This window comes from Mus pahari, chromosome 14, assembly GCF_900095145.1.
Source record: "Mus pahari chromosome 14, PAHARI_EIJ_v1.1, whole genome shotgun sequence".
NCBI lineage: Eukaryota > Metazoa > Chordata > Mammalia > Rodentia > Muridae > Mus > Mus pahari.
The window spans coordinates 30,655,540-30,677,600 of record NC_034603.1 but is presented as its reverse complement, the minus strand read 5'-3'; the positions used below and the strand labels follow the sequence as shown (position 1 = coordinate 30,677,600).

At 48.6% G+C, this 22,061-nt stretch overlaps 1 protein-coding gene across 1 annotated transcript in view; it reads left to right on the top strand.

Annotated features, from left to right (window-relative positions):
* Lrrc75a (leucine rich repeat containing 75A) overlaps positions 1-22,061 on the top strand; it is a 41,481-nt gene that overhangs the window by 6,888 nt on the left and 12,532 nt on the right. The window lies entirely within an intron of this gene.

The following is a 22,061-nucleotide window of genomic DNA, read 5'->3' as shown; positions in this document are numbered from 1 at the left end:
TTCTTCTTCTTCTTCTTCTTCTTCTTCTTCTTCTTCTTCTTCTTCTTCTTCTTCTTCTTCTTCTTCTTCTTCTTCTTCTTCTTTTCTTTCTTTCTTTCTTTCTTTCTTTCTTTCTTTCTTTCTTTCTTTCTTTCTTAACTTTTATTAGCTCAAACTCCTGGTTGCTGCAACCATATGGAGTTCCGCCGACAGCTGCTGCTCAAAGGGATGTGGCATTTTGATGTTTCTAATTTTATCTTAACAAGGAGAGACAGTGGAGTCCAGCTGAGACTGGGGAGTACCCAAGGGTATTTTCCTGCAGAGGCAGACGACTGACTCGCTCGCTTTGAGCCTGAGGCCCATGGACTAAGACCCTGTGTCACACAGCTAACCTCCACATTCATGATGATAGGGTATGGGGGAGGTGACCTTTGGCAAGTGATTAGGATAAAATAAGCTATGAAGGTGGGGTTCCTGTGATAGGACGGGTGAGCTGACACACACTTGCCGTGTCTCACCATTGAGATTCTCTAGTCTGTTGAGGCACAGCAAGAATGCCATCTCCAGATGCTGTGCTGTGCCCTTAGATATCCGACCTCCAGATCTGTGAGCTAAATAAACTTGAAACCCTGTTTCCTATAAATTACCAGCCTGGAACATTTTGTTGCAGTAGCAGAAAGCAGATTAAAAACACCCTGTGCACCTGCAGAACTGCCCCTCACCACTGTCTCCTCCAACCCCATCTTCCTGCCTCTACTCTCTGCTTCTTGTGGCTTCTCTTTGAGTCTCTAAGTCTCTCCATCCTTTTTTTTTTTTTTTTTTTTTTTTTTTTGGTTTTTTGAGATAGGGTTTCTCTCTATAGCCCTGGCTGGCCTCGAACTCAGAAATCCGCCTGCCTCTGCCTCCTTTAATCCCCTCTGCTGGGATTAAAGGCATGCGTCACCACGCCCGGCTCTCTCCATCCTTTGTGTCTCTGATTCCCCTGGGTAAAAAGCAGACTCTTAAAAGCATCTCTTCAGGCACGGTGTAGAGGCATGTGTCTTTTAAAACAGTGCTGGGGACGTCTAGATAGGATGGGGAGTTCAAGACCAGCCTGGATTACATGAACCTCTTTTACAAATAAAACAAATGTCTCTTGTTAGTCTGCCTGAGTTTGGTGGGCTTCCCTCTATACCCCTCCCAACTCTACGCACAGAAAGGTGGGTTATGAAGCCATGAGAATAAGTAAGGGGTCTAGACCCGCTTATGTCAGTTGTCTAGATGTAAGTACATGCCACGCAGGGAGAGCAAGCACCCGAGATCTCCTCTGTACAGGTTTTGAGTCCACAAACCATATTCATCCATTCAAGCTCAATCTTTTTTTCTCTTCTTAAGTCTGGGTATCTCAGGTAGCCCAGGCCAGCCCCTCCATAGAGCCAGAGATGACCTTAGACTTCTCATCCTCCTGTCTCCATCTCCTAAATGCTGGGACTATTGGCATATGCCACCATACCCGGTTCATGTGGTACTGGGGCTCTAAGCCAGGGCTTCATATATCCTAGACAAGCACTCTACCAATTGAGCTGTATCTAGGCCCCTTTTAAATTCCTTAAATAGTTGGCTTGTGGTTTGTTTTTGTTTTTGTTTTGAAGACTGGGTCTTGCTATGTGGCCCAGACTGGCTTCAAGCTTCTAACAATCCTGCCTCAGCCTCCTGAGTGCTGGGATTATAGTTGTGTGTGCCACCGTGCTCCTTTAAAAAAAAAAAGTGGAATTATTATGTATTAAAGTATAACTAGTAGGTTTTTTTTTTAACATACCCCCCAAAAGCAGCATCCTGCCATTATGGAATATAAGAAACTATAGATGGGCAAAAAGGAAAAAGACCAATTGAATGCATGAATTCAGTGGTTTAGCACCTGTTCTTCAAGGGACGCAGCCTGCAACCTGAAGGGAAAGGCTCCAGCAACAATTGTGCCCTGCTTCACAGAGGGTGGCTAGGATCCAAGAGCTCACCGTGTCAGGCGTGTGTTCAGCTGAGCAGTGTGGTTGCCATAGTTGGGGATTAGAGCCTGCTGTTCCGAGCCAGGATGCTCATTCTAGAATGGACAGAGGAGCAGAAATAGCCACAGTGACTGGTGGGCAATCAGACTCTAGCTGCTGGCTGATTGAGGGTGGGTGGCCCAGGGGTCTACACAGATACACTGGTCTCTAAATACTCCCCTCCTCCCCATGGGACACTCAGGCCACCTGCCACGTCCTGAATAGGACTTTGTCTCACCTGCTCTGCTGGACCCTCCTAGCTACCCAGTGCTCAGGCCTGTCTGTACCTTTCTGCCCCCTGGGTCCCCTGATCTGTGATTTTTCCCTACTCCACAACTGATGTCTCCATAGAGCACCACCACACCCACAGGTTGCTCATGCGGGTTCACCAGGCACCCCTCTTCCACCAAGGGACACAGGTAAGAGCTAGACCTCGAAGGGAAACCACCTCTCCTGAAAATCTCTCCCCGTTCAAGCTGTCGGGAAGAAATCTGCATTCATACAGCCTGGAAAGGTGGGGCCTGTGACCCCCTAACCTACCCTTCCTTCTAAGTTCATCCATAGAGCTTGTGCCTCTGGGAGCCTCGCCTTGAGCCTCAGGTTGTCTCCTGGGCTAAGCAGGATTCCCTCCCTAAGTGCTATGGGCAGGTGCCTAACACCTAGACTTAAACAGTGTAGATTCCCACCCTGGACCTCTGCAGCCCAGCACCTCTCCTGATAGTCAGAGCCCTCCCCCAATATCTCCTCACCAGTATATGAGTGAACACAGAACGACCCTGCAGTACATATGAGAGGGCTCTAGTCCCCCCACCCCCCACCCCCTGCACCAGGTAGTGCTGGCTCAGGGCACTTCTGATGGATCCCTTAACCACCTTGCCCTATTCTGGCTATGATCCCAGCTCCTGGATCCAACCAGTTCCTTCCCCTCTCTCGCCAGAGGAAATGAATGGTGGATGGGGAGAGGCTCCCAGAACTCCATGGGTGAGACCTTCTGGAATCTGTTTAGATGTTTCGTGGACGTACAAATGACCCAGGGAAGAGCTATATAGTCTGTGACATGGGACTGAGCTGGGACTGGGTCTCCCAAGCCACTGTCCTCATAGCAATGGCGGGAGAAGTGTGGGAAGCCCGTGTCTGCTCCAATAACTAATGCAGAGTTTTTCCAGGCTCCCTGGGTTGGGGCAAGTAGCTTAGGTCCCCTCCTTATAGGCAGGGTGAAGAAACTCCTAGGTCCCAGAGGCATTCCCTGTCTTGTGGCAGGAGTGGGAGGGAGGTAAGGGCAGACATTGAAAGATGGGGAGCACCACTGTCCTGAGCAGAACATTGTTTCTTAACCTAAGATACAGGGAGGGCTGAAGTGGTGACCCGACACTGGACAGCTCATCACCTCCCTGTTAGGGATTAGCTACATCTCTGCTCCTGGCAGCCAAACAAGACCAAGAACTTGGAGGATTAAAGCCTCCAGCCTATTAAGGAGCATCACATAGCTTCAGAGACACCCTAAGTGGATCTGGACTCCACCTGGGGCACCCAGGGCACAAGCAACGATAGGGTGTCCCTCTCTCCTGAGCTCTCACAGACTGCCAGGGTCCGTGAATCCCCTCCCTGCTTTCCAGGCTGACTGCGTTTATTTCCCCCCTCTAGCCAGTCCAAGGAACGGCAGTCTGGGTGTGTCCTGTGCTCCCTACTTAATCCCAGTTCCTCCAGACTGGTAATCCCAGTCAGTTTAGTTTTTCTAGGTTGTGCCAGTCTACTGAGCTTTTATTATTCCCAGCTGCAGACTGCAGCTGTCCCCTCCTCCTGGAGGTGTGTTTCAGAGTAAAGGCGGTGGCAGGCAGCACACTCGACCAGTGGTTTCCAGGAAGCGATAAGCCCAGGATCCATCAAGAACATTGAATGGGTTTGGGATATGGAAACTCAGACGCAAAACCACCCAAGTTACCTTTTCCAGGAATCCCCACCCCTCAAGACATGGCTTTTGCTGCTTGGAAATTGACCCAGTCAAGCAGGACGAGCATAAGAGAGTAGAAATGGTTTGGATGGGGTAGGACATTTCAAAGGGGAGTTGCTCTGGGAGCCAGAAGATGGGACTCTTGGGAAAGAGACCACAGGAGGAAGGGGCAAACCTGGAAAGGAAAGAGAAGGCATTAGGATGGAATTTCAGACAATTTTCCAGACATAGAATATGTCTGTATGTGTGGCAGTCTGTCTGTCTGTCTGTCTGTCTGTCTCTCTCTCTCTCTCTCTCTGTCTCTCTGTGTGTATGTGTGTGTGTGTATGTGTATGTGTGTGTGTTATCAGATAAAACTCAGAACCTGTTTCTTGCTAATTGCATACTACCACTGAACTCCACCTGCAGCCCTAAAATTGTAGAAAACTCAAAAGCCCATCCAGGAAACCAAAGGACCAGGACAACCTTGACAGCAGATATAGGACAAAGAGCACCGGTGCAGGTTCTGCCTGCAGTGCTTGTGCTGGAAGATGTGGGAAGTACTGTGGGCAGGGTCAAGGACACTGACTGTGAGCACTGGACTCCTGTCAGTCCTGTGGTTCTGACCTTTCCCCCTCACCCATCCCTTCCCTCTCCACCTCACTCACTACTCTCCCCCCCCTGCCAGTGTCCATGGAAGTTGTGGACACATTCAAGAGCCACCCAGAAATCAAAGATCACTCCCATCCTCAGGGGACATAGCTGTCTTCTCTCTGTAGCCTTGAAAGCTCACTGTTCCTTGCTGTTGCTACTGATGGTGGTGCTAGTGCTGGTGCTGGTGCTGGTGCTGGTGCTGGTGCTGGTGATGATTCTGTCTGCCTGGGGGTCCCCACGGCTCCTGCTGAGAAGCATGCAGAAGGCCCCCCCCCCGTGGTCCTCCCCCACCCTTCCCACTGTCAAATGTGATTGACAGCTGAGCACTCAGGCATGGCCTCACCCTCAGTCAGCTTAGGGTGCTAGGGGATCCTTCCTTCTCTCTGGAGCTGGGAGTGAGCAAGTGGATTCCAGCCGAGTTCCCCTGAGTTCCCCATACCGGTCTGAGTCATCCTGGGGCCCAGAGGGAGGACAGTAAGAGGCCAGAGACCAAACGCGGGAGATCTGGCCTTGGTTTTAGCCTTGCCTCTAATGTAGAGATTTAAAGTGATAAAGACCCTGACTTCACTGTGGCATGGTGCTAGTTTTGTGTGACCCTTGGACTAAACCATGACACCCAGTGTTTGGTCAGCCATTCGTCTAGATGTGGCTGGGGGTGTTTTTAAATGCAATGAATCTTGGCGTTTTAAAAAGAACGTCATCTTTCTACAGTATGGATGGGCTGTGTCGGTCGGTTGAGAAAAAAAATGTGATTCCCCACACCCCCGCCCCAAGAAAGACAGATTCTGCCTCCATGCCTCCTGTAGCAGCAAAAACAAGACAGTGAAGTCTGGTCTTGGGTAGGCCTCCAGCCTGTCCTCCTGCTCTGCAGATTTCGGAGTTGCCAGCCCCCACAGTCACATGACCCAAGTCCTTAAAATAAACCAAGTTCTCTCTCCCTCCTCTACACACACACACACACACACACACACACACACACACACACACATCTATTGGTTGTTTCTCTGGAGAACTCAGTCTAATATAAGTAACTCCCAAGGGCTGGTGTCCAGCAGAGGTGGAGCTAGAAACTTCTGGGGCCCTGCGTTCCTTCTGTCCTCTTCCTCACTGAGTCAACCCTGCAGACCTTAGTTTCTTACTCTGAGAAATGGGCTGTTCCTGGGAAGGCTGCTTTGCAGAGGAGCCAGTGGGTCCTCCAAGCCATCCATCCCTCTGCCTCTTTCCTTGAATTCTTTGGTGATGGAACATACCTTTCATCTAAATGGGACAGACTTCACCGTGGAAAGGGATAATGGACTCGAATGGGTTTGCCCGAGGTAAAAACAGCTGATTTTATTATTTCCCAAGAGGAAATGCAAAATGCCAAGAATTCGGGGAATTCTGGAGCCTAGGGACCTCTGGGATTCTTGCCCCACCCCTCCACCTCCACCTCTGTTTTTTACACAATCTCAGTTATACAAGAGGCTCTGGGAAAGCAGGGGATGCCGGGGAATCAGTTGGGAGATACCGTGGAGGCCATACCTGTCAGAATCAGAAAGCACGGGAGGGCAGGGAAAGTCAGCTGCAGAGAGAACCCTACACACAGAAGGTCTCTTCTGTACTAGCACGGAAAGAAAAGAGAAAAATCCAGAAAGTCAGAATGTCTGAAAGAAGGAGGTGGGAGGAGCGATTTGTTGAATTGTGTTCTCTGCTCTCTTGCTTCCTGCCAAAGAGTGACTAAGGAACTAGCCCGGAACTCTGTCCATCCTGACCCATGTCTAGAGGGGAGCTGTGACTCTGGGGGAATTAATGCAGTCCTCTGTTTTTCTACAGAGATAGCATCCTCTTGGAGTTATTTGTCTGTACTGTGGCTCCTTGGCTTATAATTAAGTTACACTTGGCAGTAGCCAGGTATCTGTTTCCAGAGGGGGCCTGGGTTGTTGTTTCTTAAATTTATTTATTTAATTTTCGTTGTATGACTGTTTTGGTTGCGTGTAGGTCTGTGTATCACCTATGTACCTGGTGCCCTTGTGGGTCAGAAGAGGGTGAAGGGTTCCTTGGAACTGGAATTGGGGATAGTTGTGAGCCAACATATTGGTGCTAGGAATCAAATCCAACAAGGGCCCTTAGCCACCCGTCCAACTCTCTAACCCCTATAGTGTGTGCGTGTGTGTGTGTGTGTGTGTGTGTGTGTGCGCGCGCGCGCGCGCGCGCGCGGGTGCGCAGGTGCATGCATGCCACAGTGAGTGTGTAGAGGTCAGAGGATAGCATGAGCCAGTTCTCTCCCTCCGCCCTTAGGGTTGTCAGAGTTGCCCACACCTGCAGAGCCATCTCTCCAGCCTGAAGGTGTCAGGTTCGAAGACTTAAAACACAAATGGCAGGCCAGCACTCTGGGAGGCAGAGGCAAATGGATGGATATGAGTTCGAGGCCAACTGGTCTACAGTGGAAGTCAAGGACAGCCAGGGCTACACAGAGAAACCCTGTCTCGAAAAAATAAAAAATCAAAAACAAAAAAACAAAACAAAACAAAAAAACCCAGAACACATATATGCACACAGGCATGCATGCACTTGGGAGCACACGCCCACACATCTGTAGCCAGGAAACTTCAATGAATGGAGTTAGCAAACATGGTTTTGCTGAGTCAGGCCACAGACGCACTTGTCACCATTGAGGGCCAGTATGCCTGATAAGTGGCTGCAAGAACCCACAAGGCTCAGCAGGAGCCTTGCAGGTGAGAACCTATCCTTGAGAGAATAGTAGCCATAAAGGGGGACCAAAGATCCCCACTTTTGCTCCTACACCATACTGGGGAAGTTGGGCAGGGGTTGTGGGGCCTCTATCAGCAGTTCCCTACCTTGGTTTCTACATAGTAGCTGCCCTAGCAGCAGACTGGCGTGGGTCAACTGGACACTGATGGACGCCTTCTGGGCACTAGGCTCCATGGCAGACACTAAGCAAGAAGACTGTCCTTAAGAGGGACTGCTGAGACTGAGACCAGGGCTGAGTGATGCCACCCTGGAAAGAGACCTCATCTTCAAACAGGGCTGTTCATGTCTTGGCCACTGGTGTTAAAGAAGGAATGTTTGAGTGTCTATGCACACACAGGCTACTGACCGCACGTTAGGTAAAATACATCCTCTGAGTGTTTTTGTTATGCAGAATCCTAGAGTTGTATGCACACACCTCAAGAGTAAGTTTCAGGTGCATCACTCCACACAGCCCCAGTTGCAGTCAAGAGTGAGATGGTTTGGCGAGTAAAGGCACTTACCACACAAGACTGGCAACCTTAGATTGATCCCAGGTGGAAGCAGATAACTGACTCACAGAACTCCCCTCTGACCCTCACCTTCTGGCTTTGCTACACATGTACCTGCACACACACACACACACACACACATACACACACATGCTCACACGCATGAAAACACGCACATCATGCATATATATATATATTATATATATATAGCATATATATATACAATATATATATATATATATATATATTTTTTTTTTTTTTAAAGAGATTGGGGGGACATGGTAAGTCCAGATATGGTGGTACACTAAGGAGATGGGGCAGAATAATGACAGATTCCAGGCTAGCCTGGGTTACATGATGAATCTTTAAGAGAAGGATAAACACTAGACAGAGCTGAGGCAGCTGCTGGTGTAATATAGCATCCTGTTTTGCCGTGACGTTGTTTTCATAAGTAGGAACACACACTAAAATAGAAATGAAAACAGACTCATGCACATCCATGCCACACTCAAGGCCAAAGAAGCTGGGCCCACCCACCAAGAAGCTGCACCAGGTGACTTGAGCTTCTAGCCTCCCAATTAGAAGATTCTCCAGGGAAAGTTCAAAGGAGCCAGCCAAGAGCGTGAAATCATTCTGACCTAGGCCTAGGTAACTTAGAATACATTCTGCTCATTATAAAATAAAATCCTCAAGTGCGTCTGTGTCTGCTGTTTTTCTTTTAAAGTCTTGTTTTTATTTGTGTGTGCCCATACTGTGTATTCATGATGTGGGGGGGGGGGCAGGGTGACAGTGTCACAAAGCGTGGGGGAGGGGTCCTGTGTGTCACAGAGTATGTGGAAGTCAGAGGATAATGTCGTGGAGTCTGTGGTCTCCTTTCACCTTTACATGGTCCAGGAAGCATCTTTACCTCCTGATCCATCATACCAGCCCTTCTTTCGCTTTCTTCCTTTCTGTTTTTCAGAGTCCGGGTCTCCTGTAACCCAAACTGTACTCAAACTCACTCTGCCACCAAAGCTGGCCCTGAACTCCAGAACTTGCCTCTGCCTCCTATGTGCTAAGACTAGAGATAGGAGGCACCATTCCCAGCTGTGTTTCTGTCCCCACCCCCCCACACACACTTTTTGAGTATGCAGTGTATGAAAAGCATAATGTGAAACTGAGCATGCTCACATGTCCCTTGTCTCCATGTGATGATGAATGGATGTGTTTCACCAATGAGAGCCCCCGATGGACTTGCCTAGGGAGACACTGCTTTGAATGGTCCCCAGCTTGCTCCTTGCTTGCTGCAAGCAATAAACCTCCCTGTGCTGCTTATTTTTGCTTGAGAGATCTCGCTCAGCATCCCTGGCTGGTCTCAAACTCAAAGAAATCTGCCTGCCTCCGCCCAATCTCCACCTCCGCCTCCACCTCCAGGTTGCTGGATGATTAAAGGCCTGTGACACCACACCTGGCCTCTTTATGATATGTATAATGGAGCATTAGGAGATAAATAATAATAAGTAATAATAATAGGAGATAAATAATAATAAGTAGGAGGAGAGATTAAATATGTTCAAAATACATGGTATAAATGTATGATATTCTCAAAAAACAAATACTGTTTAAAAGATATGTGTAAACCAGGTGTGGTGGGACTCATCCTTAATCTGGAGTTTGAGGCCAGTATGGACTATAAATTGAGTTCCAGAACAGCCAGGGCTCTGTTACACAGAGATTCTGTGTCTTGAGAAATTAATTAATTAATTAATTAATTAAAAGATATTGAGCTGGAGAGATGGTTCAGTAGTTAGGAGTACTGACTGCTCTTCCAGAGGTCCTGAGTTCAATCCCCAGCAACCACATGGCGGCTCACAGCCATCTGTAATGGGATTCAATACTCTTTTCTGGTGTGTCCAAAGACAGCTACAATGTGCTCATATAAATAAATCTTAAAAAAAACAAAAAGATGTGTGTGTATACATATATATTAATTAGAGTAAATACATAAACCAGTGGCTTACTGGTTAATGTCAGATATCATGCACTCTGCCTAATTATGTAAACTGTCCTTTCTTATGCCTGACCATACAGTGAGCATGTTGACACCAGATTACCACAGCCCAGTGATGATGTGCTCTAGAATGCCATGGTGTCTTTGGTGCTGCTAAGCAATCGGAGCATCTGCACTCTCTTATAATCCTATGGGACCCCGATTGTGTTCCTGGTCCTCTGGAATCGGAATTACGAAGCTTGTGTCTGCACCGAGATTTTCTCAATTAATAATCAGCATGCTGCAATGGAAAACCTGGGGTTCCTTAGACTTTAAGTCATTTATTATTTTCCTTCTTGATTTTTTTGAAACAGGGTTTCTCTGTGTAGCCCTGGCTGTCCTGGAACTTGCTCTATAGGTCAGGCCTCAAACTCGGAGATCCACCTGCCTCTGCTTCTGAATACTGGAATTAAAGGCGTGTGGTATTACAGGTCTGTTTCCTTAAGCTTTTAAATTTATCTCACCAAGTTCATGTAACCTTCACAATTGCATTCTAGGGCAAAGAGGTTATAACTTAGGTAATTAAACCTCCATGAAGATCTTTCTTTTCTGGAAAATACATAAACCAATGACTTACTTGTTAATGTCAATATTAATAAGTAATAAGTATCTATTAATTTAATAAGTATAAGTACTTATTAACAAGTCAATATTACTTGTTAACATCTGATATCATGCACTTTACCTAATTATGTGAACTGTCCTTTCTTATGCCTGACCATACAGTGAGTGTGCTGGAAATAGAACCCAGCTGTTGGCGTGTTTGCACACTTTACCTCATATCTTCACCCCAGATCTATTTAAAATGTTTGAAGTGATTTTTTCTAAGTTTTTGTTTTTTACATGTATTTATTTCATGTACGTGAGTGTTTACATGCATGTACAGCTGTATACTATGTTCATGCAGTGTCCAGGGAGGCCAGAAGAGGGCATGAGATCCCCTGGAACTGAAGTTATAGAGTAGTGAGTGCTGCCGTGTGGGCGCTGGGAATGCAACCCTGGCTCTCTTTAAGAACAGCCAGTGCACTTCGCTTAACCACTGAATCACTCCTCCAACTCCCATATCCAGTTTTCTCAAGTTCACCAATACCCGTCCTGAAAAAAGCAGGGCTTGGCTAGATTCCTGACCTGATCAAATATTAGCAAAGTTGGCTTTTAAATATGCTCTCGGTGAAGTTCTCTGAACACATTTCAAAGCTGCCATAAGTTTGATTGAATCTCCCCTCAGTGTTCTGCTTAAAATCATAAGACCGAATTCAATTAGCCTTTTTTTTTTTTAACTTTTTGTTAGTTTATATGTGTTGGGGTGTATGAGTGTATACATGCTTGAGTCCTATCCGAGTATCTCTTCTCTCCTTCTACCATGCAGGTCATCAGGCTTGGTCCCTAACCCAGAGCTAGAACCAGGACCAACTACACACACACACACACACACACATGCACACGCACACAGGTGTAGAGATGACATAGGAGCACTGGCTGTTCAATTCCCACCAACCACATACATGGAGGCTCACAGTCGTCTTTAGTTTCAGTTCCCTCAGATCCTGTGCCATTTTCTGGCCTCCAGGGTCGCCGCATGCATGTGGTACACAGACATACATGCAGGCAAAATATCTGTGCACATAAAATAATAAAGTAAGTTTCATAAAAACATAAACACTACACAAATTTACCATCTTAATTTTTTTTTTTTTTTGAGATAAATTCTCACTAAGTAATCTAGGCTGGTCTCAAACTCACAGAGATCCTCCTGCCTCTGCTCCCCAAATCCTCCTGAGTGCTGGGATTAGTGTGTGCCACCTCATTCAGCTTCTGTGTCTTTTAGTTTTTTTCCCCACTTGTTGGTATTTTTTCCAGGGCATGCTATCTCTGACCATCTCACACCCACTTGGGGGATTGTGGGGTTTTGTAAATTTTTTATATGTATAAGTGTTTCGTCTGTGTGTATGTGTACCACCTGCTTGCTTGGTACCCTCAAGGATTAGAAAGGTGTCAGATGCCCTCATACTGGAGTTACAGATGGTTGTGAGCCACCACCTTGATGCTGGGATCTGAACCTGACTCCTCTGCAAGAGCAACAATCGTTCCTAACAACCGATGCATCTCTTGTTTAATTTTTTTAAATTGTGTGTGTGTGTGTGTGTGTGTGTGTGTGTATATTGGTGTTTTGCCTGCATGGGTGCCTGTACACCATATGCATACCCAGTGCCTGTGGAGGCCAGAAAGGGGCTTCAGATCCCCTGGGACTGCAGTTATAGATGATTTTGCGCTGTCATATTGGTGCTAAGAATCAGACCAATGCTCTTAGCTGCTGAGCCATCTCTCCGGCCCCTCTCCTTGGTTCTAAATGCAGTTTCTCATACTGCTGGGGGATACTACTTGCCCACCCTACTGTGTGAAGTGACAACTGACAGAAGCCACAGGACCAGGGGAGAAGGAAGCAGAATGCTGACTAAGCAGAGCCAGCCTTCCCTACCCTCGGTGACCTCAGCTGGTGTCACCAGTAGCACAGGAGTCCTGTCCCCCTTTGCCTATTGAAGCCTTGAGAAAAGTGTCACCATTGTCTCAAGTCACTGTGCTAGATTCCTAAGGCTGCTGGGACAAATTGCTACCAACTGGGCGGCCTCAAACAAGGGGATTTTGTCCTTCCCTCCTTCTGCTTTAAGGGGTTGTCATCCCATCCCTCCCAGCTCCCCCCACCCCAGCTCCGCCCCCTCTGCTGTTGCGTCACCTCTGTCCGTCCGGTGAACACCCAGGTTGGATTTGGTAAACCTGGAAAAACAAAGGTGACATCTTCCAAAGTTTCTAAACTAATTTCATCTACAAAGACCTTTTTCCACAAATGGTCACCTTTTGGTTTCTGGGCACAAGAGCATGAGGGTGTCTTGGGGTGGGGTAGGGGGGTCACCTTTCAGCTGTCTGCATCCATGGGCGTGTGCATATATCCCAAGCCTCCCACCTTCCCTGGGACACGTTAAAGCTAGCCTTCTTCCCATACTATTTTCTTCCGAGGAAGCCTCTGCTCGGGCGCTTCATTCAGCTCCAACACATCCTGGCTTCTCTCTCTGGAGGCTTCCTGGAGCTGCTTCCTAACAGCACCTGACATTCCCCTCCCCTCCCCCCGGGATTCCCCCGGAAGGAGAGTCACTCGGAAGGAGATAGGAGTTCAGGCACCAGCTGCAGCCGGTGTTTCCCTGGCAGGTCCCCTCCTTTGAGAGATATGCCAGGGTTGCCCCCTGAGCCTGGAGGAGAGGCTGCCTCGCTGCTTCCTGTTTGCCCTCTGGACATTAATTAATTTCCTTCTAGGGGGCTCTGCATGATTGCAAACTCATTAGGCATCTCTGCACTCAGGCTGTGGCGACATCTGTCTGTAGGCCATCGGGGTTGTCTACCTTCCCAGTTAGAATTCAGAGGGACAACCTCCCTCCTCTCCACACTGTGTAGATGAAGAAACTGTGGAGCCACGCTTGGAGGTGAGAGGCAGACGCCAGCTCACTCCCTGCAGTGAAGGTCTTTGAAAGGAAAGGGAGGGTGGGATTTAAAATAGAAATCGCCTAGCAGTTCCCTCTGTGGCTTTCCCTGCTGCACTCCCTGTAGACAGTCCCCTCTCCAAAAACAAAGGGGATGGGGGGTGGGGGGGACACCAGCACTGAGAACACTACAAACAAAGACAGATTGGGCAATTCGGGAGAAAACCCCCTGTAGGCATCGTGGAGCTGGCCCTCCAAGGAAGGGATCCAGGCTTCCAGAAGAAGGGTCCGAAGCCACTTTCTCCCTCAGGTTAGGGATTGGCCTTGGAATCACGATTTGGAGTTGCTCTCCACTCCCTCTCCCATGCTTGTGTCTGCATCCCTTCAGAGAGAGCAACTCAAGACCACAGGCAGGAAGAGGGTGACCAGGAACTGTGAAGGCTATCCACACAAAGTCAGCATAGGGCTGGCAGTAATAGGGCTGTTATAATAGTCTTGAACCTGCAGGCATGCTATAATGGCCATGAGCACAGCCTCTCTTGCCCTTATTGATGCGGAGATCTGGCTTGTCCCTTTCCCATTGCAGAGTCACAACAGCCAGTCTTCTCCAGAGTTGGTCTCAACCAGGCAGAGATTTAGCTCTTACCCCACGAGAAGGCCATTCTGAGGGGGCTCAGGTGTCCCTAGATATCACCTTCAGGAGTGAGCATGTGGGGGAGGAGAGAGGACATAGGATAACTACCATGGAACCTGAGCCTCATCTCTGAAATTGAACTGCGGGATCACAAAGAAATGAGCTCAGTGGGAAAGGAGCAAAAGGCCACCGGAAAAGGCCGTGAGGGGGAGGGGCCTAGTGCGATGATAAGGAAGATTAATGAGTAAGAGGAGAATCACAGAGAAACTGAAATGCTAGCTGGATGGCTCTCCATCCTTCCCAGCAACAGTGAACGTGGCGATGACCACAGAATGAGATCAGGTGTGGAAGGCGCTGAGGCCATGCACTTCTAATATTATCTAGAAAATATAAACATGGGGACATAGAGAGCCAACATCAGTTCTCAGAAGGCAGAAGTTTGATTTGAAAAAAAAGAAAAAAAAATGTAAATAGGTAGAAAGATCCCAAGCATTTTCTGACAGTGATTTGGAAGAATTATAGTCATCACTGGACACACAGTAGCAAAAAAAAAAATGTAATGGCCATGCAAGCATAGTGGCACACAACTCCCTCCCAGCTGCTTAAGAAGCTGAGGCAGGAGGACCATTTAAGCCCAGGAGTTTAGGACCAGCAGACCTTGTCTGTTAAGGGAAAATAAATGTTAGCAACCTAGTATATTTAGCAGAGGTTAGGAAAGTCAACATCTGTTCCGCAGTAGTCCCATCGTCCCCTGCCCTGTTCCTGGGCAACCATTGTTCGGGTGTCTCTGTGTATTTAACCACTATAAGGACTTCAAATAAATGAATCATGCAGGACTTGCCCTTCTTTGGCTAGCTTATTGCATTCAAATTAATGTCCTTACGATTCTTCCTGTTTGGCACTTGGTCAGAATCTCCTTCTTTATTAAAGCTGAAGTACTGTGTCCTTGATCCATTCATCTGTCCAATGGCACTTGGGTTGCTTCCAGCCTTTTTTTTTTTTTTTTTTTTAAGGTGTTTTAAATTTTATGAGTCTGAGTGTTTTGCCTACATGTGTGCCCTGAGAGTTCAGAAAAGGGAATTGGATCCCCTAGAACTGGATTTAGAAATGCCTTTGGGCCACTGCGTAGGTGCTGGGAATGGAACCTGGCCCTCGGCAAGAGCCACAAGTTCTCTTGTCTCTATTGGGAACATGTGTGTTCGGTGTCTCTCTGAAGCCCTGCGTTCAGTTCCCTTGGTTTATTTCTGGATTCTATGATAATCCTGCATGCATTTATTTTTTTTTTTGTTTTTTTTTAGACATCGCCATTCCTTTTCTGCAGCGACCACATCAGTTGGAATTCCTTCCTACCATCGATGCAAGAGTGCTCCTGTTTCTCTCCCTCCACCCAGTGCTTGTTATTTCTGGGGGCCTTATGGAGAGCAGGGCCTTTTGGATCTTAGAAGTGGATCAGGCCAAAGAAGACAAGTTGGAGCACTGAGTGGCAGCGGGGCTGGGGAGCAGGGGTAGGAGAGGAGACACACATGATAATGAGAAGCTGTGAGACAGTAGAGTAGCTGGAGAGCTAGGGGAAGCTTCTAGAAATTCGGGTCCTATTTGACAACTGAGAGTCATGACCATACCAAGTATGGTATTGGCCTCCCAGGAAACACAGCAACACAGCTGGGATTTAGTGTCAGACACGGGCCTATAGGCGCCTGGTATTGGAGAAACAGAACTCCCGACAGCCTCGGGTGTCTGTCCACATTACTGAATACCCAGAGGCAGCCAAGTGCCTGACATTCTGAAGTTTCTGTTGAGCCTAATTGTTTTCAGGTGTAAAGGAATTTTCATCGTCTGTGTCAGGAAAGAACCCTTCTCTCTATTCTGAGGGAAACAGGCGCTGGGTGACTGAATGCAAGATACGGAGTGAAGGTACCAGTCTCACTGGGAGACACGTGCAAACCTGAGTATACAATGTCAGATTTGATCAGCACATTCACATTTAAGGCAACCATAATACAGTAAAAGAAGCTGGGGGATGGCTTGGTTAAAATACCTGCCCTGCAGACACTGAGACTAGGAGTCCAGGTCCCCAGAAACCCACGGCAACTTATAAAATAAAGTGTTTAATTTGGGATTCAGTTCCATGACCCCATCATGGTAGGAAGCATGGCAGCAGGCAGGCATGGCGCTGGAGCAGTAGCTGAGAGCTTATATCATAACCTATAAGCATAAGGCAGAGAGAGCTAACTGGGTATGGCCTGGGCTCTTGAAACCTCAAAGTCCGACTGCCAGTGACACACACCCTCCAACAAGGCCACAGCTCCTGATCTTTCCCAAACAGCTCCACCAATGGGAACCAAGCATCCAAACATATGAGCCTGTGGGAGCCATTCTCATTTAGGCCTCCACCGCCACATAGATGCAGGGTAGACATGGCAGCCCACGGGAAGTTCCAGCCTCGTGTAGCAGAGACAAATCCCAAGATTAGCCGTATCAGCAAGCTCTGGGTTTGATTGAAACGGCCTGCTTCAGTATGCAGGTGGGAGAGCAAGGACGATTCCTGACATCAACCTTATGCAGTGCACGTGGGCCTGCAGAGTCTGCATACTTTACACAGAAAATCAGGGGGAAATGACTCCGATAGTAACAGCAATGGCGGTCACCTAGATCTGAAACCCCCAGTGATAGTAAGGAAGGCTGCCAGAGGGGTGCGCTAGCCCAGACAATGTTGACATTAAATATTTTTGTCACAGACAGGAATGAATTTGTGGGTCGGTGCCTTCTCGACACATGTTCATGCCGTGAGGTGCTATCTGCAGTGTCACAACACAGCATGAGACCTTCACCAAATGTGCCCCGCCTGCATTGAACTTCCCAGTCTCTAGACTTGCGAGCTAAATATAAACCTCTTTGTAAATCACACAGACTCAGGTATTGTGTTATAGCAACAACAACAAGAAGAAGACAGTTACCTGTGTCCCTGTCCCCATGGTGCGTGCTCTCTCTGGTGGAAAGTCTAGAGCTCCATCCCTTGGGTTGGTAATGTTTTTTTTCTTCCAGGCACCAGCTGTGGGCATGGATTTCCCTTGAACCCCCAGTACCACCACGTAATCTGTGCCCACAAAGACCAGGCACTTCATTGGAGGGCTGGGTGTAGTAGTGATAGGCAAAGCTAGCCGTATGTCCAGAGAAGTTTGTCAGGGTGCAGAGCCACAGCCTTTCCTGGGGCTCCCCACTTCCTGCTTCCCTCTTAGTCTCTTCCTCCCAGAATAACACATTTTTCTGTTGCATCAGTTCCTGAATGGTTTGGGCAGCCCTCAGATTTATTGAGAGCTTCAAAGAGGTTTCCCTTGTGGCGATCCTATCTAATGCTAGACGTAGTATTAGAAATTAAAACAAAGGGACTTAAGGGGTCAGAGAGAGGGCTCAGTGGATAAGAGCACTTGTTGCTCTTGCAGAGGACCTAGGTTCAGTTCCCATCATGCACGTGGGAGCTCATAACCATCTGTAATTCCAGTTCCTGGGAATGCAGTGCCCTCTCCTGGCTTCCCTGCTACCAGGCACGTGCATTGAGGCAAGCACTCATTCACACAAAATAAAAATAACTAAATGTTGGGGGGCAGGGTATGTTTTGGTTTTTGTTTCTGTATCCCTGGTTGTCCTGGATCTCACTCAGGAGGCTGGGTGCCAGGATAAAAGGTGTGAGCCACCAGGCCTGGCTAAGTAAATCTTTTTTTCTTCCTTCCTTTCTTTTTTTAAGGAGGAGGGTCTCTAAAGGGTTTACCTACTAACTTAAAATTAGTAGCAATAAGGGAGAAGGCGACGTGGCTGGAAAGATCTATAATTTCAGTAGAGAACAAAGGAGAAGGAAGTTCAGGATAGAGAGAGGCAGGAAGCGGGTGTGATGGCCCGGTGCCTGAAAGGGGAGACTTGGAGTGAGATCATGGTCACAGAGTTTCTTGGTAATGAAAATCTTCTAAAATGTACCGTGGTGACTGTACACAGCTTCACTTTATGGTTTGGCTTTGTTGTTGTTGTTGTGGTGGTGGTGGTGGTGGTGTGTGTGTGTGTGTGTGTGCGCGCGCTGAGAGTATTAGGGAGGCCAGAGGAGGGCATTGGATTCCTTGGCTATTCTGCCCTGAGCTATAGACCTCAGCCCCAGAGTGTGTCCTGTGGATGAATAAATTGTGTGTGGATTACATCTCAACAAAGCTAGGTGGGGTTTTCTGTGTGTGTGTGTGTGTGTGTGTGTGTCTGTGTCCGTGTGTGTTTAACTTTTAAATTTTTATAATAAATTTGCATAAGGGAGAAATAGATTTTTATGAAAGTAACTGAATTTTCCAAAGGGAATAAAGACGTAAGAAGAGAGGCTGTTTCCTAATGTGAACGGCTGCTACCCTGCTTTCCCCCAGCAGCCGGTTTCCAGGCCTGCTGCAGCTGCCTTCAAGCTATCACAGCAGGTTGTTTGGGGCTGGGCTCTATACAGAAAGCCCAATAGGACGCAAGTTATGTCCCTGGAAGAGGCCCTTGAAGAGCCTCAGGCTCCTCCCCTGGTCTTTAGAAGACTACCCATTGGAATGTGCTGTTCTGACTTCCAATATGGATCTATACTTACCCTTTGGAAGCTCATAGCCTTTGCTGTAGGCCCATCATTGCTTGTCCCATTGCAAAATGTCCCCAAACCTGCTTATCTGAGCTCCTGTCATATGGGGCTCGCCTCCTTGAGATGGTTAGGCACTGCAGGGAACAGTTAGCGGCTAGCCCAGCTACGCCCTCCTAAGGGAGCTCCCACCAGCAGTGACTCAGTGCTGTTCGAGAGACTCACCCAGACTGTCTGATGAGCAGCCATCTGTGCGCACGGTTCCTAGAGATGTGCTGTTCTCTAGTGAGGACACGGTGAGGAAGAGGAGAAGCCTCCTGAGTGCCTCCCTGTTGCGAGGCAACAGCCCCTCCAAGGCCGGCCACATCTGGATTTGATTTTTCCAGTCCCCTCACACAGCACTGGTACCTTCGTGCCTACAGTCGGGGGAAGCTGGCTTCCCCAGGGCCATGGCAAAAGTTGCAGCCACCTGGGGATACCCTGAGGAGCTAGTTAGCTCTCCTCCCTCACATCCAGTTTATGGACCGTGATACAAAAGTCCCAGGTGAACTGACTTAGAGGGAGAGACACAGAAAAGATACCCAGGTACTGTGATATGTCCTTGTAACACAAGTGTGCCTGGACCCAGGCCAGGCCAGAAATCCAGCAAGCAGTAAAGTATAGCAGCCTTTGCCCAGCCCCCAGGCTGGTGTTTCCTACTGTAGCCTTTGGACCTTTGGGAGTCCCACCCCAGCTAAAAATTCTTCAGGGAGGTGATAACCTGCGACTCAGTTACCCAACCTCTCCCCTCCTGGTGGGGACATCTTTCTTCTACCCTTTCTAACTCTATGATGCCAGGGAGACACCGTCGAGACAGCCACTGTCTGCCATGGGGCTCCTGAGTTGAAGGGTAAAGGACACAACTAAGGATAGCCCTGAAGAGGTGCAGTCTTCACCCAGTCTGACCCGCCCAGTCTCCAGTGGTCTTTCCAAGAATATGATGGCCCCGCATGGCCTGGCATGTGGGGGCCTGTAGAAATGGGACCCAGTATGGCTAGACAGAGGACAAGAAGCCCACCCTCCTTCTCCGTGGTTTTCAACTCTTCTTTGGCAGCACTTCAATTGTTTATTCGTTTGTTTGAGACCAAGAGCCTGCTCTGCCTCTATCCCGTCCCCCGGTAACACCTCTCGTAGTTGACGTGCCATTTTTTTTTGTTTGTTTGTTTTGTTTTGTTTTGCTTTGAGACAGGGTTTCTCTGTATAGCCCTGGCTGACCTGGAACTCACCCTGTAGTCCAGGCTGGCCTCGAACTCAGAAATCCTCCTCCCTCTGCCTCCCAAGTGCTGGGATTAAAGGCATGCACCACCACACCCGGCCCTTGACGTGCCATTTTACAGTCAGGAAAAAGCACATCCCAAGGAGAGGGCTCCCTCACCTACAGACCTACAGTAAGCCAAGGGGATTACAGAGTTCTGAGAGCATCACCCCAAGGACAGATGTACTCAGGTGAGGGACAGAGGCTAGCATTAAGTCAACAGTCAAAGGGGAGCAAGCAAGACAGATGAAAAAGAAAACCCTTAGCTGGCCATGGCCTGTACTCCCAGTGGTTGGGAAGGTAAGGTAGGAGGATTATAAGTTCGAGGCCAGCTTGGGCTACACAGTAAAGGAGAAGGGAAAGGAAAGACCCTGTACTCCTGACCCCCTTCCCATAGTCATGAGTCTAGCCTCTAGCCCCGGGAATAACTACCACACTTCCACAACCCTCTTCTAACCTTCCTATCCCTAAGAAGGGAGCCTTGAATGCTAGGCTAGGGCCCTTCGACCACATGGCCTTCTGGTGCCCTTGGAATTGAACCTGGAGTTCCTATGCCAAGGTCCCTGTCCTGTGTTTTCTGAAGTTACTGGCTTCCTTGGTCTGTGGGCCAAAGGAGCTGCCTGGTGTGGTAGAGAAGATGTGAGGAGCCACCAGGGTGAGGAGGGTATTTTGGGGGGACCACAGAAGCTTTGCCCCTGGTGCTTAGAGTGGTTTCTCTCACCGACGTCTGGTACTAAGGTCACTGTCTCCACTTAACAGAGAGGGCCCGGGCTTGGAGCTGTTGGGTAGATTGCCTGAGGGGCTGCATCACACCTGAGGGGTTGAACGACCAGAGGACAGAGGTCAAAGCAAGGGTTACAGCTGCCAGCCAGCTCTTCAGAAGTCCCTGCGCGTGGCCACACTACGCGTGTTGTGTCACTGGATGACAAGCAAACTGAGTGACAGCGATCGCAGCTTGCCTCATAGCACGCAGCTTGCCTCTGAGACTGGTGCCTGCTCAGTGGAAGGCAGAGCTCTCCAAACTGGCTCCTACCTGTGGTAGATAGCTCTCTGTGAACATCCTTTCCCACAGGAAATGGGGCTTGGTGCCCTGGCCTCCCCAAGTCCGAGGGGACAGAAGCCCATTCTTTTCTCTCAGAGGTGTAACTACGAAACCCCAGGGCTCCTTTTCTGCTCTGCATTCATTCCTGGCCTGGGCTACCTCTAGAACTGGGTGAAGGCTGATCAGTCCTTGCAAGACAGAGAGCTAGGACTGAGGCCTGGGTCCAAACAATAATGCCAATAATGTAAGAAGTCAGTCAGCCTCTGTGTCTTCATCTGCAGATCCAGAATCGGGGTGTGTATCTCCTCCCTAACTGGGACCACACCCACCCGGCTGTCGAGTGACATCCAGACTCCACTCCCAAGTGCACTGCTGGCGTTTTACCTGCTGAGGCATCGCCTTGGCTCCAAAACCTCTGGCTTTATGGGCAATGTAGGAAGAAGTCTGGGTGGAGGACAGAGCACAGGCTACTGGGATAGATGGGAAGAAGTTAGGCAGGGTCTGTTTGTTTAGAGTCTTCTCAGTGCCTTTGTGCTTTGGAAATAAAAAGGTCCTCTCCACAGTGCGTAGAGGGGACCCCTCTGGAATGAAGCCATAGCTTACTCTAGGGAGAAATTGGAGAAGTGCTTTTGCAACCTGCTTCTGCTGTCCCCTCAAATGCCACAATACCCTATATGGGGGCAGTGTGCCCCAAAGCCTGTTGCCCCCAAAATCTTGTAGCTCCTCAAACTAGTGGAACACCTGCTTTGATGGTTGCTGCATCTTAGCCCATTCAGCAGTGATGCTATGCACCCCCTTCCCTTTGGACCCCCACCTGATATGCTCTCTGAGTTCCCATGGTCACACACACACACACACACACACACACACGCCTCTCTGGTTAGCCTCTGGGGCAAAGGAACACCAAGCTTGGGCAATCTACAAAGAGAGCAGTCCCACTATGTTCAAAAGCAAGAAAATAGAAATAAAGATCAGTAAACTGTCCTGTCTGGAGGCAAGGGGATGCTCTGTGTCCCAAACCGCCTGCCTCATGAGGTAGAGTACCAAGGCTTTACCTGTGGCTTCATCAGAAGACTGGAGGCTGGAGAGATGGCTCAGCAGTTAAGAGCACTGACTGCTCTTCCAAAGGTCCTGAGTTCAAATCCCAGCAACCACATGGTGGCTCACAGCCATCTGTAATG